General features: G+C 36.1%; 1 long non-coding RNA gene across 1 annotated transcript; it reads right to left on the bottom strand.

The window, feature by feature from the left end:
* Nucleotides 1–8,224: 8,224 nt before the first annotated feature.
* On the bottom strand, nucleotides 8,225–8,484 carry LOC121173237 (uncharacterized). Its single transcript, XR_005887682.1, has 2 exons — nucleotides 8,422–8,484; nucleotides 8,225–8,324 (listed from the first exon to the last, which is right to left on the bottom strand). It is a non-coding gene; the product is annotated as an uncharacterized lncRNA (long non-coding RNA).
* Nucleotides 8,485–16,169: the final 7,685 nt, after the last annotated feature.

The raw sequence follows: 16,169 nt of genomic DNA, 5'->3' as shown, positions 1-16,169 counted from the left end.
TCCTACATCAATCAACACAGGTTTTCACATTAATTACATATGAAGACGGAATTATATCTTTACTTTAAAAAAGAATAGTGAATTTAGATAAATAAAATAATCTTATTCTTAGCATTTACTACATTTAAAGATGTTATTAAATTGTTTTTAAGATTAGAATGCTATTAGTATTTGAATTTTGTATTACACTTAAGCTATATATATATATAGAGAGAGAGTCTAAGAGTAGAAGTTTATCAAGCTCATAGTAAAATATATCTCCACTTCTTTGGAAAAATAATTTTTCTATCGAGAATCCCAACAATTTGTTGATAAATTAGAAGGGGAAGGACAGGAACAATTTGAATTTTGTACTATGAAAATTATCAAAAGAATATATTTCTAAACTCTATAGATATGAAATGTCATTCACTAGTCTTGGAAAAGCTAGATTGACTGAAGTTAAAAGAGAAAAATAAGAAGACAATAAAGGAGAAGATATTGAGAATAGTTTAGATTTGTTGACATTAATCTGTAAGATATTGTTGCAAATTTCGTGGCTGGAAAAAGAATTACAATAAGATGACACTAATGCATGGCCTCATCGATCTGAATTGATCAGTGTCAATAATTCTTGAAACAGAACATATTGAAACCCAGTGAACTTGATTTTTTTTTTCTAGATACACATGCAACACATTGTACTGGAATTCAAATCATTTATTTAGAATATACTTATATTTTTGCTGAATTGAATAAAGATTGTAAATGGCCATTAAAAGGGTAAAATCATTAAAAGAAATAATATTGTGATACTCCTTTTCCCCATATATAGTGATTGAAACTACTGCATGAAATAGAAACCTAATACTACACAAATTCACATATCACATTAATCAAATTACATAAGTGCTAAAAAACGAAGATTAACCAAATACTTAATACTGATGTGCAATTCGATTCAATCCTTCAACATAAATTGATTTTCCTTTTTCCTTTTGTGAATGATAATATGTCCAAGGGTAGTAACTGTTCTAATTAGTTACTCAAGAGCCATAAATTGAACCTGCAATCCAATCATAATGCCATTAAAGGGATAAACTGTAAGTTATGTGAATAACTTTCAATATCGTAATACATGGAAAGTGTGGAAACAATCAATATTAAGTTGCTGAATTGTCAATTCCACAGTCTGCATTTTAATTTTTATAAATGTAAATAGATAGATTGCAAATTACTTAAACAAGAGACAACAGACCACAGATGCTATGCATGCATATGTTAATAAATACAATGAACTGCAGAAGGTGTCATATCCAACCTTCCAAAATTGAGGTCATTACCTTATTATGTTGTACATATTTTTAATGCCTATTATCTCCCTTTCTGGTTGAATATCATATGAACTTCTAAGCACTTGCTAGAATTTACAAAGGTCCACGTTTTCCTTATTTTTTTAAAATATTTTTCCCTACATGAACTTGTGTTTTATTTTTAAATAGTGTATAATTGCTGAATGCTGATCCTGTATTCAATTTTTTTCAGAGGCCCGTTGAAGGAAATGCAACAATGAAACAGGATTTAAGAAGCTGACTTCACATATTGGAATATATTAAAGCCCTGCCTCTAAGTACTTCAATGCATTTTCTTTTAATTGTGGCATAAGCTACAATGTTTTTATACGCTTGTCTAATTTCACTATATATGTATTGTAAATCAATTGTTCATTTGATAATTACAATGGTATTTGTGACATGAATGAGGATAAAATAGGTATTCCCTTTTTTTCTACTTGAGATAATAAAGTACAACGATTTCATCAGTAGTTTAAGTATGGGCTATAAAGGATGAAATTTGTTTATTTTATTAGAATCTTTATTTTTCTATTTTTTTAAGATGTCGATATTCTTATAAATGTGGATATGTTTTACCAAATATGACTATTTTATTAGAATTCTTTGAAGTATTTTTGTTGACCTACCCACAAATGTCCATTCATGCAAACTTCATTCCATAAGTACAATTTTAGGTATAACGGGGTGTGTTAAGATACCACCTTTGCTACGAATATGCCAAAAGTAATTCTCCTACTTTAACTAGGTTTTTGAATTGCATTAAGCCCAAAAAGGATGAATTTGAGGACAAGATAAGGGGATATGCTAGGTGCACCCAGCATTATTGCTGGTGCACCCAGCAATTTATTGAAAGGTCAAGTTTGCCCTTCATTAAAATTTTTTAAAACACTCCCTCTTTTCTCCCGGATTCACTTTCTGCTTCTGCTTTTGTTTCTTTTCTTTCCTCTTCCGGGAGCATTCTCTTCCACCGCAAGCCACCGTGAGCCCAGCTGCTGCTTCTTTCGCCTGGACGCCATTGTCGTTCGAGGTAAGTTTCGTTAACCTTCCATTTGGTTTTATTATGCACTGTGTAGTTGTAGCATTAGGCTAGGTTAAAAGAACCTTAGGTTAGCAGAATCATAGGGTAGAAGATGAGAGCAGGAGGTGCCGAAAAAAATGGGGAAAGGGGGCTGACGGCGAGGCTTCCGGAAGACCCGTTATGGGTTCTTCCGGAACTTCCGGAAGAACATTTTCCGGAAACTTTCCGGAAGAAGTGTTCTTTCGGAAGAAACCAAACATTTTCCGGAAGAACTCTTCTTCCGGAAACTTTCCGGAAGAAGGTTTCTTCCGGAAACGTTTGGGATTTCCGGAAAGTTGTTTTTTTTTTCTTTTTTTTTTTAAAACAAAAATTATTTTTGTTTTTTTTTAAATGAATTATTATATTTCTGTTGATTATTTTGTTTTATAGATTTTATGAAAAATGAGGTTTGGATTTTTGATGTCATGTTTTTTTTTTATAATTTACATTGTGTATTTTTATTAAATATTAATTTGTAAATTTTTTTTTTATAAAAGTGGTTGTGTTTGTTTTGTTTATTGTTGATTTTTTTAAATTAGTGTTTTTTCTTTAAAAATGAAGTTGTCTATTTTTATAATTAAAGTTGTGTGTTTTGGAAGTTTTATAAAAATATTATTTTTTTTAAATTAATTAGTTTTTTTTATTATAAATGAAGTATTTTATTTTCTAAAAAAATTGTGGATGTTTACTAAATAATTTTTTTTACATTAGTTGTTTAATTTTTTTAAAAAAATTAAGTTGTGGATGTTTAGTAATGAATTATTTTTATATTAGTTGTGTTTTTTTTTATAAATGAAGTTGTTTAATTTTTTTTAAAAAAATTAACTTGTGGATGTTTACTAAGTAATTTAGTTGTGTTTTTTTAAGTAATAAAGTTTCTTATTTTTTTTTAAATTAAGAGTTGGATGTTTACTAATTAATTTTTTTTACATTAGTTGTGTTTTTTTTATAAATGATGTTGTTTAATTTTTTTTTAAAATTAAGTTGTGGATGTTTAGTAATGAATTATTTTTATATTAGTTGTGTTTTTTTTATAAATGAAGTTGTTTATTTTTTAAAAAAAAATTAACTTGTGGATGTTTACTAAATAATTTAGTTGTGTTTTTTTTTAATGAAGTTGTTTAATTTTGTTTTTAAAATTAAGTTGTGGATGTTTATTAATAAAAAATTTTTACATTAGTAGTGTTTTTTTTATAAATGAAGTTTAATTTTTTTAAAAAAATTATGTTGTGTATGTTTTAAAATAATTTGATTTAAGTTAGTCTTATTTGTTTATAAATAAAGTTGTTTTTTTATAAAGAAAATTATGTATATTTTGACCAAAAAAAATACGTGTTCGACATGATTTGCAGATCATGGCCAGAACACGAGGTTTAGGTCGTGCGATAGGTAGAGTTGTAGGCAGAGATAGACCTGCTGATGAGGATGCTGCTGATGTTCCTGAGAGGCGTAGGCCTACTGCCTCAGCCCGTAGGCTACGCGTTCATCAGATGACTGCGGAGGGACGTGATATGGCTGAGGACGTCGCTGACATGACTGATGATGTCCCTGAGCAGCCTACGGAGGCACCTGAGATGCGTGTGGACGCACAGGGTGCTGATAGTGGTGAGGGGTCAGATGGTGATGATGCTGCAGAGGGATTCCCTGGTGGTCCACGTGACCCGTCAGTGCTCACATCATTTGCCGAGCATGTTGCACATGCCGTGTGGAGTGGACAGGTATTTTAATTTGTTAATTATTTGTCATTGTTTATTTATTTGTTTATGATTAATTTTTTTTAATAATTGTATAATTTGTACTTCAAATCAGGAACGTCCTGATTTGAAGTTAGTGTCACATGGGAGGAAGGTGACACTGATTGGGAGGCCAGTGCCTGAGATTGAAGGCATGGTGGCTGCCACAGGATTAAGTCCATTGATAGATTGTTCAGTTATTACTGGCGATCCTGGACTTATATCCGCATTTGTGGAGAGGTGGCACAGTGAGACTAGCACCTTCCACCTTCCAGTAGGAGAGCTGACGATCACATTGGATGATGTGTCGTCCATTCTACATTTGCCCATCACTGGCGCCTTGCACAGTTTCCACGCTCTTTCTACGGAGGAGGCCAGATTCTTGCTCACGGAGTTGCTGGAAGTGTCTGTGGAGGAGGCCAGAGCCGAGACAGCACTCACACGTGGAGCATATGTACGATTAGGATGGGTTCGTGACATTTATGAGACCAGATGTCAGGCCCGGCGGTGGATTGTCGCAGCTCGCGCTTATCTGCTGCACCTTGTCGGTTGCACTCTTTTTGCTAATAAGAGTGCAACATACGTGCATGTGGTCCACCTTGACGCTTTCCGGGACCTCGCTCATAGTGGTGGTTACGCTTGGGGGTTTGCCGCGCTGGTTCATATGTATGACCAGTTAAATGAGGCTTGTAGGACCACCACCCGACAGCTTGCGGGGTACTTGACGCTACTTCAGGTAAATTTTGTGTTTATTAATATGTTAGGTTCGATTATGATTTAAACATGTTTTTATGTTATGTTAACCTCAATTATTGTGTAGTGCTGGATCTATGAGCACTTCCCTAGTGTGCATCAGTGCGTGACTGACGATACATACCAGGAGACGTCCCCATGTGCTTCCCGGTGGTTGACGTCGAAGGCGCACATGAAGGGCATCACAGGAGCACCCTACAGGGCACGTTGTGATGGTTTGACCGTCACAGATGTGTCCTGGTTGCCGTACACGGAGCATCGGGGTGTTAGGGCGTTTCAGGAGATTTCATCGTTCCAGGGTCAGCTCAGATGGGGTCCTATGATCGTCACAGTTCGACCGGAGAGGGTGGTATGCTAGTTCGGTTACATCCAGAGCATCCCTCCGCCGCCTGTTAGTGCACGATTGTCACAGGATCAGATAGATGACAGGTGGATGGAGTTTGCGGATCACTTACTACCTGCGGGTTAGCCTTGTCTAGTGCCTGGGCAGGTATCTTCGGATTACATTGAGTGGTTTTTCCGCATATCTCACCCTTTCATGACACCGACCCAGGCAGCTGACCAGCAGAGGGATGCACCAGCTGCAGACCCTGAGGACTACATACAGCCGCCCAGCCCCCAGGTTCCAGTGGCATTTGACCCCCCTCCATATGTGGTAAGATTATTTGCGCGTTTAATGTTTTATGAGTTGTTGTTTATTTTGAATTTCATAATAAATGTTTTTACTGACTTTGACAGGATGATTACGAGGGATATGAGGCGATTGCACAGAGGTTGGAGCGTGTGCTCAACCTTAGGATAGTCACTGCAGGCATAGAGTTATATGACATTATGCAGGACTGCCTGACGATCGCGAGAGGGAGACCCAGTGCTGATGGGACGGTCAGGGCTCGTCATAGACGCCGCACGGACCATTGATCATTGTATTTATTTTGTTGTGTTGTAGTTGACATGAATATTTGTAATTATTACAGTTTTTGTTTAATATAGTTGACGTGTTTTGCACAGTTTATTATTTTATAATATAGTTTGTTATTCCGATTGTTTGTGGTCCTTAAGCGAAGTTTACGGTTGTTTTAAATTTATTTTTAAAAAAAGGGAACCTAGAATCATGAGTTTTGTTTGTCAGAATTACATAAAAAATAAAAGTTTTTAAAATGATTAATAATTCATAAGTGAACCCTTTTTCCATGTTCAAGTACCCATGTTTGTAAGAATTACATAAATGAACCATTTTTCCATGTTTGTAAGAATTACATAAAAAACATAAGTTTTTAGAATCATGAGTTTTGTTTGTAAGAATTACATAAATGAACCTTTTTTCCATGTTCAAGTACCCATGTTTGGGATTTTTTTGCGTGGGTGTGCCTGTGCCCTGAGACAATGGAGGGCGGCCATTTCTCATGTTTGGACGTCAAAGAATCCAAAAAAAAATAGTCCCGTTCCCCAGTTCCGTCAACTAACACGTCAAAACAATGCCTCAAAATCCAAAAAAATAGGAAATGAACCCTTTTTCCATGTTCAAGTACCCATGTTTGGGATTTTTTTGCGTGGGTGTGCCAGTGCCCTGAGACAACGGAGGGCGGCCATTTCTCATGTTTGGATGTCAAAGAATCCAAAAAAAATAGTCCCGTTCCCCAGTTCCATCAACTAACACGTCAAAAAAATGCCTCAAAATCCAAAAAAATAGGAAATGAACCCTTTTTCCATGTTCAAGTACCCATGTTTGGGATTTTTTTGCGTGGGTGTGCCAGTGCCCTGAGACAACGGAGGGCGGCCATTTCTCATGTTTGGACGTCAAAGAATCCAAAAAAAAATAGTCCCGTTCCCTAGTTCCGTCAACTAACACGTCAAAACAAAGCCTCAAAATCCAAAAAAATACGAAATGAACCCTTTTAACAATTAATTTTTTGGACCACTGAAACAACGCATTCAACTTTATTATGGGAATTAAACACGCCGTAAACATATAAAGGTTACATCAACGAAAAAACAAAAAATTAAACATGACATTCAGTTGTTTAGCGACGTCCCACTGACCTCGTCTTCAACATATTTAGTAAAGACAGCTAAAATTTCTATGGGTCCATATTTTTTCCAGTAGTTAGATTGTACTAACACCTTCAGCAGTTCTTCGTTGGTGATCAGCTCATTTATTTCATATTTTATAACCGTATCTGAATACTCAAACCGAGCTGGTTGGCGGAAAAACAATCGTCTTACCGTTTGTGATTCGTGAATTCCAAGAGGGGGAATCCCTTTAGGTGCAACTTGCTTGATTAAATTCTTCAGTTCATCGATGGTACATGTTGAAGGAATTTGAAATTTCTTAGGATTTTTTCCTGTGAACGCGCAACCAACAAATTTGTTCTGCGGTGGCATGTTCCATTTGCCGTTGTAATACAGGATCGCGTCATGAATACGAGGCATAGTGCGTTCAAGTAAGTTTATTATTCCATCTGGTGTTCTTCCAACGGTGCATAATAACTCAATAGGACCAACACAAGAAAATTGATCATTACACATTAACATTGTGTTGACATCGTCATCATTTATCAATTTGATACACTCAAAGCGAATTTGGTTACCTGTATCGGTGAATGGCTTCCGGTAGTGAATTTCATCCAAAAATTGTTTGTCGGATAGCTGAATGGTATTGTGTATTCTGGTTTTTAGGCTTGCAAAATCACACCTATTTGGTACTCGAATGGGCACCGGAGTTGAAGTTTGGAAGTAAACCCCAGTATCATTGTGAATAATCGATCCATTTGGATAAATGAAAGCCAACCTTGAGTTGACAATCGTCTGACTGCTAGTTTCTCCTAGAAATGCCATAGTTTGTGTATCAGTTGGGAGATTATATGAAAGCAAGATAATGTGTGATTTAGTAGCCTAGTCTGCCATATATATAGATGGTTGTGACCGAGCCTTTGTTTAACTTTGTTTACAAAAAAATAGACACGCGTAAATGTGTAGTCAAGTCAGCCAATGTGTTGTCGCTAATGTGTAGTCAAGTCAACCAATGTGTTGTCGAGCGACTGCTAGTTTCAAAATGTGTACTGAAGTCAGCCAATGTGTTGTCACGCTCAAACTGTAATACGCATGCATGTCATTATGTGTTGTCAATTATGACAATGATGTATGCTGCACGCGTAAATGATTTTTGTTGGACTAACAATTTCCTTGCTTAACCAAATGAGTAGTTGATAATATTAATTGGTTAGTAACGGGTTACAACGAATTATATCGCATAATGAATACAATTAAATAAACAATGCATGTTTAGTCTTCATTTAGGTCTACATAGTGTGTTTTGAATGACATCAAGCTTGTGTATTGCTGCATTCTACTAATATATGGAATTGCCCATTGCTTTGCCTGAGAATAACAATTGGTTGACCACAACAGCGCTGGGGGCGGCAACGGACAATGGTCTTTCAAATAAACCTGTTGTACATGAACAAACATTATATCATGCGCTGACCGTGCCAAACGAACCAGCGAAGTCATTGCATAATTGTTACACTAACTATATTCAATGTACCTGAACAAAATGATTTCCAAACACGTGACCGACACATATGATGCGGTGGCCAGAAGAGTCAGGTGGTGGTTGACTTCTAAGAGGGAAAAATGTCATGCTTTGTTGTTGGGACAACGATACAAGGATTACGTTATACCGTGAAGCAATCACATATCCCATGTCTGTTATATCCATCCACTTGTCCACACTAACCTGAATGAACCAAACATACACATGTAAGTAATTTAAACATTGTTATTAAAAAAAATTAACCTAAAAACATACCTTTGAAAATCCATCAACAAGTAGGGACAACTTTAATTGTTCAAATCTCTCTGTGCCACCGAAGAGGTTCATGTACTCATGCGACCACCTGCCAAGTTCTTTAAGCAATTCATTACGCACTAACGGCCATGAATCTTCCCCCATACCTAATAAAGCGCCAATGGACCGATATCCACAGTTACCGTCCGCTTTCACATCCACAACGTCACGAATGAAACCTTGAAAGAATGACGCAAATTGATCCAACATCGGGATGATCCTTGTTGGCTGACGCGGTTGAGAACATGATGCACTTCGTTTCACTGGAGAGTTGCTGCTTTGAACAGAATGAAAAGCATCAACATACTCCCAGTAAGACGGATCACGCTTTGTGGATGTTTGACTTCTTTTCATCGGTTTCTTCGGTGCACCTTTAGTGTTCACCTTTGATGGAGGAGGGCACATAGAGTTATGATCAGGGTATGCGATTTCTCGAAGTTTACTCTTCAGATTTACTTTGCCAGCCACATCAAGTTCATCAAACCTTTTAGATATGACCTCTATTTCTTCCTTGATGGTGACTTCCGTCTCACATAACCCTTGGTCTGAAAAGCAAAGTCTCCTCCAAAAAAGATGGACTGACTCCAATGGGATGCTGCTAGCAGTATACCTAGAAAGCTCACATGCACAAGGAAGCCCGTGCGTGCTTCTCATCACACAACCACAAGAAGAGAGATTGTTGCCGAGATAACATAGACGGTCAATCTCAGAAGCAATCTGATTTAAAGCATCCCTCGAAACCATCCCAAGAAGCCTCTTGTATAAGGTTTTTTTATATACATGGCCAACCACATGCGTACTGGTTTCAAAGGATGCTTTAATTTCGACGTGTTGCAGCGTGATCATGTTGTTCATGGCATCCCAAACACTACATAGGTCTCCAACGCTATTTTGTAGTACTCTTTTGAGAGCCCAATGAGCTGATTCAACCCTACATTTAAAATACACAACAAACATGAAAATATACAATAATTAAATACCATTTAATATTAATCGTTACTAACAAATAAAATCAGTTGTTAATACCTGTTTGTTGTTGTGTTGCCTAGGTGCATGACCTTATTCGTCCATGCTGTAATAAATTTTTCCTTGTGGGGGATAATCCATGTGTCATTAACATAGTCAACGAACATCGGCCAAGGCGAACAAGCAACTTGAAACTTCTGATATGACTCATGGAACTCGTATTCGGACGGACAATCAACCAAAGTACCCCAGTTATCCATTACATAGTCCCACGCATTTTTTTCCCCGATTAAAGATTTGCACTTCGCCTTCACATTCTTATCGATATGAAACCTGCACAACAAATTAGTAGACTCGGGAAACACAGTTTTCACTGCATTCATCAGTGCTAGGTCTCTATCAGTGACAATAACAAGAGGGAGGCGATCGTGTCTTAAAAATAGGCCTCGAAATCGTTCCAAAGCCCATACAATATTATTAACACGCTCAGCCTCCAGATATGCAAACCCAGCAGAGAATGTCATCGCCGTTGGTGTCACTCCAACAAAGTCAAGTAGTGGGAGTCTGTACCTGTTTGTTTTGTAGGTACTGTCTATAAAAAATACCAGATGACATGCATTGCATAACTTTACTGCATCTGGGTGACACCAAAACAGATCACGCACCACAACTTCATCCTTCAATCTATGCCAATGAATGTATTGATCACGTTCGAGAAGCTTCATCAGATGCTGCATTTCGGTATCAGCTCCTCTTATTGAAGAACGATATGCACTTCTTGCATTGTAAATTTGCTTTATCATGGTGTAACTGTCGGCATTGTGTTCCTTCAACGTTAGCAAGATGTTTTTCGGTTTCACCATCGACTTTGTCATATCAGCAATAATTTTCTTTTCTTCCTTAGTCAATCGCCCGGCGTATGGATGTCCAACTAAGGACTTCGCCAATTCATGATTATGAATCCCACAGATCAACTTCACCATCCAACCTTCCCCTCCACGCACTGGTTTCCCACGAAGCCTGAAGGGACAACCACATTTCCTACTCCCGGTGTCTTTTCTAACGAATTCTTTATTTCTACACTTGTACGTACCACTCCTTTCACACCCAATTAACACAAATGAACTTCTTCCTCTGCTACCGGTCTCTGTGTCAGATCTCATAATCACTGCAACAAATCCATTTTCATGGGCAACTGTTCGAGCCCATTGCAAAACATCATCTCGAGTAGCGAATACCTACAACGCAACCCTAACACATTAATTTTCATACAAACCATCAATTCAACCAATGACTCAAATTATCTATGATTACCTGAGATGTATTAAAAGCATTTGAACAATCGACATATGGTTCATTCACTCCACATTCTTCTTGATTATCATAATCATAATCCATATGAACTTCTTGTGGCATCGCAAAGTCATACCTCCATTGATCTTCGTCCATCTTAAGGACATATGCATCATACACAAGTACATTCAAATTATCATATAACCACATCCAAAAATTTACTACACCTTAAATAACAAACATATTAATAGGACATATGCATCATACACGACTATATTAAAATTATCACTATATTCTAAATTTATAACTACATTATTTACTTAAACTAAACTTATCACTATAATAAACAACTAATAAAACATTTTTATACCATTATACATTTAAGTTACCTAAATCATTTAATATTATACCATTATACCTAATTAAATCAATAATCCACAACATATATAAAACAGAAATAAAAAAAATTATAAAACAGAAATATATATATATATATATATATATAAATTATAAAACAGAAATTAAAAAAAATTACTAACAGAAATATATATATATATATATATATATATATATATATATATATATATATATATATATATATATAAATTATAAAACAGAAATTAAAAAAAAATTACTAATAATTTAACATTCCGGAAGAACTTCTTCCGGAAGTGGTCATTCCGGACCTTCCTCCTTCTGTGCCTAAAATTTCTTCCGGATACACTTTTTACTGTTTTTCTTCTCTAAAAACTAACCGGAAAATGAAATAAACGCGTACCTCCGACAAAATAGGAACAACAGCCACTAATAAAACTTCAAATACGGAACACGGGACCACCAAATCTTCAAATACTTCACTTCACGGGACCACCAACAGACTGCTGAAGGGACCACCACCGAAACAACAGCAAACGGAAGAAACAAACAAAGCAAACGGAAGAAGAAACAAAGCAAACGGAAGAAGAAACAAAGAAAGCGCAGTAAAACACAGCCTCAACACGTTAATTTAAAGAAATTTACACAAGGGCAAAATCGTCATTACATACGCATTAAATATTATTTTATTTTTACTTATTATTATAAAATGAAAATTCTTTTTTCTTCATTTTGTTATAAAACAATAATCACGTTTAGGAATTAATTAATTTTTATGGTTTAAATTAATATTTGACATGCGCGTAAAAAACAAATTATAAATATTAGTCATAATTACGTTCACTAATTATTTAATTATTTATGCATAATAATATTAATTATTTTATTATTTAATTATTTATGCATAATAGTATTAATTATTTTATAAATTAGTTTATGCAATTAAAAGTAAATTATTACAAAATAAAATATTTGTTAAAAAAAAAAACTAACTTCCGGAAGAAGCTTCTTCCGGGAACATTCCGGATGACGTTCTTCCGGAAGTTGTCTGTGAGTACTTCCGGAAGACACAAATTATTCTTCCGGAAGAAGGTTCTTCCGGAAAAGTTCCGGAAATAATTTTTCCGGAAAGTTTCCGGAAGAATAATTGCTGAAGGGCAGTTTCGCCACTTCACTGTTTGCTGGGTGCCCCAGCAATAATGCTGGGTGCACGTAGCAACTCCCCAAGATAAGTGGTGCTATGCAATGCTGTCCTTCAAGTCCAAAGGGCTCTTATGCAAGCAAACATGTTGGAATATACATACAAGCCATTTATATGTCTTAGCCTAATAGCTTAAGCTTTTGGATGAAAACTCATAAGTTGTTCTTGTATCATATTTCTAACATTAACGATTTTTATTCACATAGGTGAATAGCTAAGAAAAAATTGGAAGTAAAAAACAGAAAGCATGTATTACAAGAGAATATATATCAAAATTCTTAATTTCAATGGATAATCCTAACTAGTGGTCTACATTGTCACTTCCAAGCTCGACTTTGAGTGTGTCCTGAAGCTCACATTCAAATTTTAAGAAGAGTTTCCTTGCGGCCATCCTGTGATTTTCAATTCATCTATTTCTATAGTGCTTCTAATTGGTAGAACATGCAATGCTATCTAATATCCATAAAATCATGTAAAGGGTTGTCCAGAAAATAACATTTCCTAGTTGTTTAATTTTGAATGCATGTATAATATCACTAGAGCTTCTATTATATTCTCAAGAAAGAAAGAAAAAAGAAAAACACACTCAGGTTTCAAGCTTGTAACTAATTGATTCTTAAATAAAGTGTGACTTTGCGGATGATATAAAAAAGTTACCTATAAATAAATATAATAAATAATATCTTTTGTTATCCTTTGTGGATGGTTTGAAAGGACAAATTCTGTGCATGATTCCTAAGTATATATCACTCATATTTATTATTCTCTTAACCACTTTTTGTTCTACTGCTATGTGCTCATATTTTGTTCTATCTAAGCATTAAGGAAAATCCTTCCAATGCGAGCTTGTCTTTGCCAAGATGGGAATCAAGTGAGTAAATGTTGTATATATATTACTACTACAAAACAGAACACATCAGTTATATACATTACTACATTAGCAACTCTAGTGCATTAGAACTTAGTACCTAGCACTCAGTAGTTGAAGTGTGTTCCAATGACATCTCTAAATGGAACTTTAGTTGAACATAGGATTAAAATATGTTTTTGGTCTCTTAAAATTTGACTTTAATCCCTATAAAAGTTCCTACGTTTTTACATAAATGCATGTGTAGTCTCTGCTGAGAGACTAAAACAATGTTACTCTTAATAAAGCAGACATGATCAAGAAGGGAAAGATGTGTGCTCTCTTCATATTTTAGGGTATGTACAACAAGGAAGAGAACCATAGATGTCCTACACTTTAGGATTATTTCTCTTTATATCTCTTATTGTTAGATTTCATCTTAAAATCAATTGACATTAAGTGAAATTGTCCAACAAATATATAAGCTGCACTCCAAGGATTGTGGCAGCCGATGTGGGACTTAAGTATTTCCCAATACTTATCCTATCACATCATATATCTCAGCTATCATGCCTACACTTTTCTCTAGGTGTCGTTTAGCTCTTAGATGTCCTTACATTACAATAAGACTAACGGTATGCAATTTATGATTGTAGATTTATTTGGTGCTCTCAGGGCTAAAGTGTATGATGATGAGGTGAGGAAGTGGATTTTTGTTATTGGTGTTGACTTCATTGGGAAGAAGCTTGTGAACTCCAAGGAAGGACCTCCAACCTTTGACCAACCGAAGATGACTTTGAGCAAGCTCTTGGAGTATGGTAACATACTTGTCCAATAACAAAGAGAATGTGAAGAGAGTACAACTAGCAGACAAGTACTTGAAAGAGGCTGCTCTTGGTGATGCTAATCAAGATTCCATCAATAGAGGAACTTTCTATGGTTTGTTCTTTTATCTTGAATCTTAATATAGGATATACCATGCTCAAAGGTCTAATTGATTTGCTGTAATTAGCATTTGATGTAATATAGGAACCGGCGAAATTCTTTGGTTATGGATTGTAGTTAATTTTTTGTCGATATATTGTCTTTCAATATTACATGTGTTTGTTTTGTTGTTTTTTTTGTTTCATATGTTATTTGTGCTGAATATTGTTGATAGCAGGAAACTAGCTTAAGGGGGTGTGTTAAAATTCAATAGAATAAATAAGCTAGTTATTGATTGAGTATTAGCTATGTGCTAACAGAAATAATTTCCGTTGTAACTGTTTTCCCCTTTCTCTGTCTCGTTCTTGGAAAAGTGTATGTGCTTGATTTTTCTTTTGATGAATTCATACTCCAACAAATGGTATCCAGAGCAGGTTGTTGAAGTGTGATCATCGATTGAAAGTGAGGTGAGTGAAACCTAAACACGAGAGACGGTAAGCGAGTGAAAACACGAGAGGCGGTGAGGAACCTTATCAATGGCAACGATGAACGCAAACTTTCCGGCGAACTTTCCGGTTCTTGATGGGAGAAATTACGATCAATGGAGTATGAAGATGAAGGCGATCCTCAGTTATCAAGATGTGTGGGATCTGGTGGTGAACGGACTTGATCCGTTGCCGGCGAATCCAATCGCTGCGCAACAAGCGATATATAGAGATGCGAAGAAGAAGGATTGCAAAGGCTTGTGCATTCTGCATTAGTGTGTGAATCAAGCAATTTTTGAGAAAATTGTGAGATCGGAGACGAGCAAAGCGGCGTGGGATGTTCTCGCGAGCTCCTACGCTGGTGATCAGAAATTGAAGAAAGTACGACTTCAAACTCCAAGGCGACAGTATGAATGGCTAGGCATGGAAGAGAGTGAGACAATTGCTACCTATTTCACTCGTGTTCAAACCATGACAAATCAAATGCAATCGAGTGGTGAAACTCTGTCTGATGAGAAGATTGTTGAGAAGATATTACAATCGGTGCATTCGTGATTTGATCATGTCACGGTAGCGATTGAGGAATCGAAGGATCTATCAACACTAAAATTGGAGGAACTTCAAGGATCACTTGAAGCACATGAACAACGAATGAATGAGAGGAAGTTTGTGAAGCCTAGCACTGAACAAGCACTCATGGCAGAAAGTGGAAACAGAAGTCATGACAATCAAGGAGGACGTGGCAGAAGTAGAAACAATTACAGAGGAGGAAAAGGCAGAGGTAACAATTGTAACTCAAACTCTGGTAGAGGAAACTCTAGTAATAATTACAATAGTGAACAAAAGAACAATAGCAGTGAGAATTATAGAAGAAGAGGTGGAAGAGGTGGTAGAGGAAGAGGTGGAAAAGGAGGATGAAAAACTGATAAGAGTCACATTCAATGCTATAATTGTGAGAAATACGGTCATTTTGCTGATGAATGCTATAGTAATCCAAGCCACACTGATGCAAGATTGGCTCAAGAAGAAGATGAGAAGGAGGAAATTTTGTTAATGGCAGTAAAGGAGGAAATTGGTGATGATGGAGTGGAAGAAGTGAGAAAGGAGAAAGTAGATATAGAAGAAGTGTTATATATGGTGACTGTGAAGGATGCGAGTGATCATGGTGATAACTGGTTCCTTGACATTGGGTGTTCAACACACATGTCAGGAAAAAAGGAATGGTTTGTTGAGATAAATTTCACTGTCAAAAGCAGGGTGAGGTTTGCTGATGACAGGACTATGAAGGTTGAAGGTGTAGGAAAGGTGATGATCAGGAAGAGAGATGGATCTAAATGCTTTATTTCTGGAGTGT

The sequence above is a fragment of the Glycine max genome, chromosome 12, assembly GCF_000004515.6.
Source record: "Glycine max cultivar Williams 82 chromosome 12, Glycine_max_v4.0, whole genome shotgun sequence".
NCBI classification, from domain to species: Eukaryota; Viridiplantae; Streptophyta; class Magnoliopsida; order Fabales; family Fabaceae; genus Glycine; species Glycine max.
The sequence above is the reverse complement of the archived record's forward strand: the minus strand, read 5'-3'. Positions and strand labels throughout refer to the sequence as shown.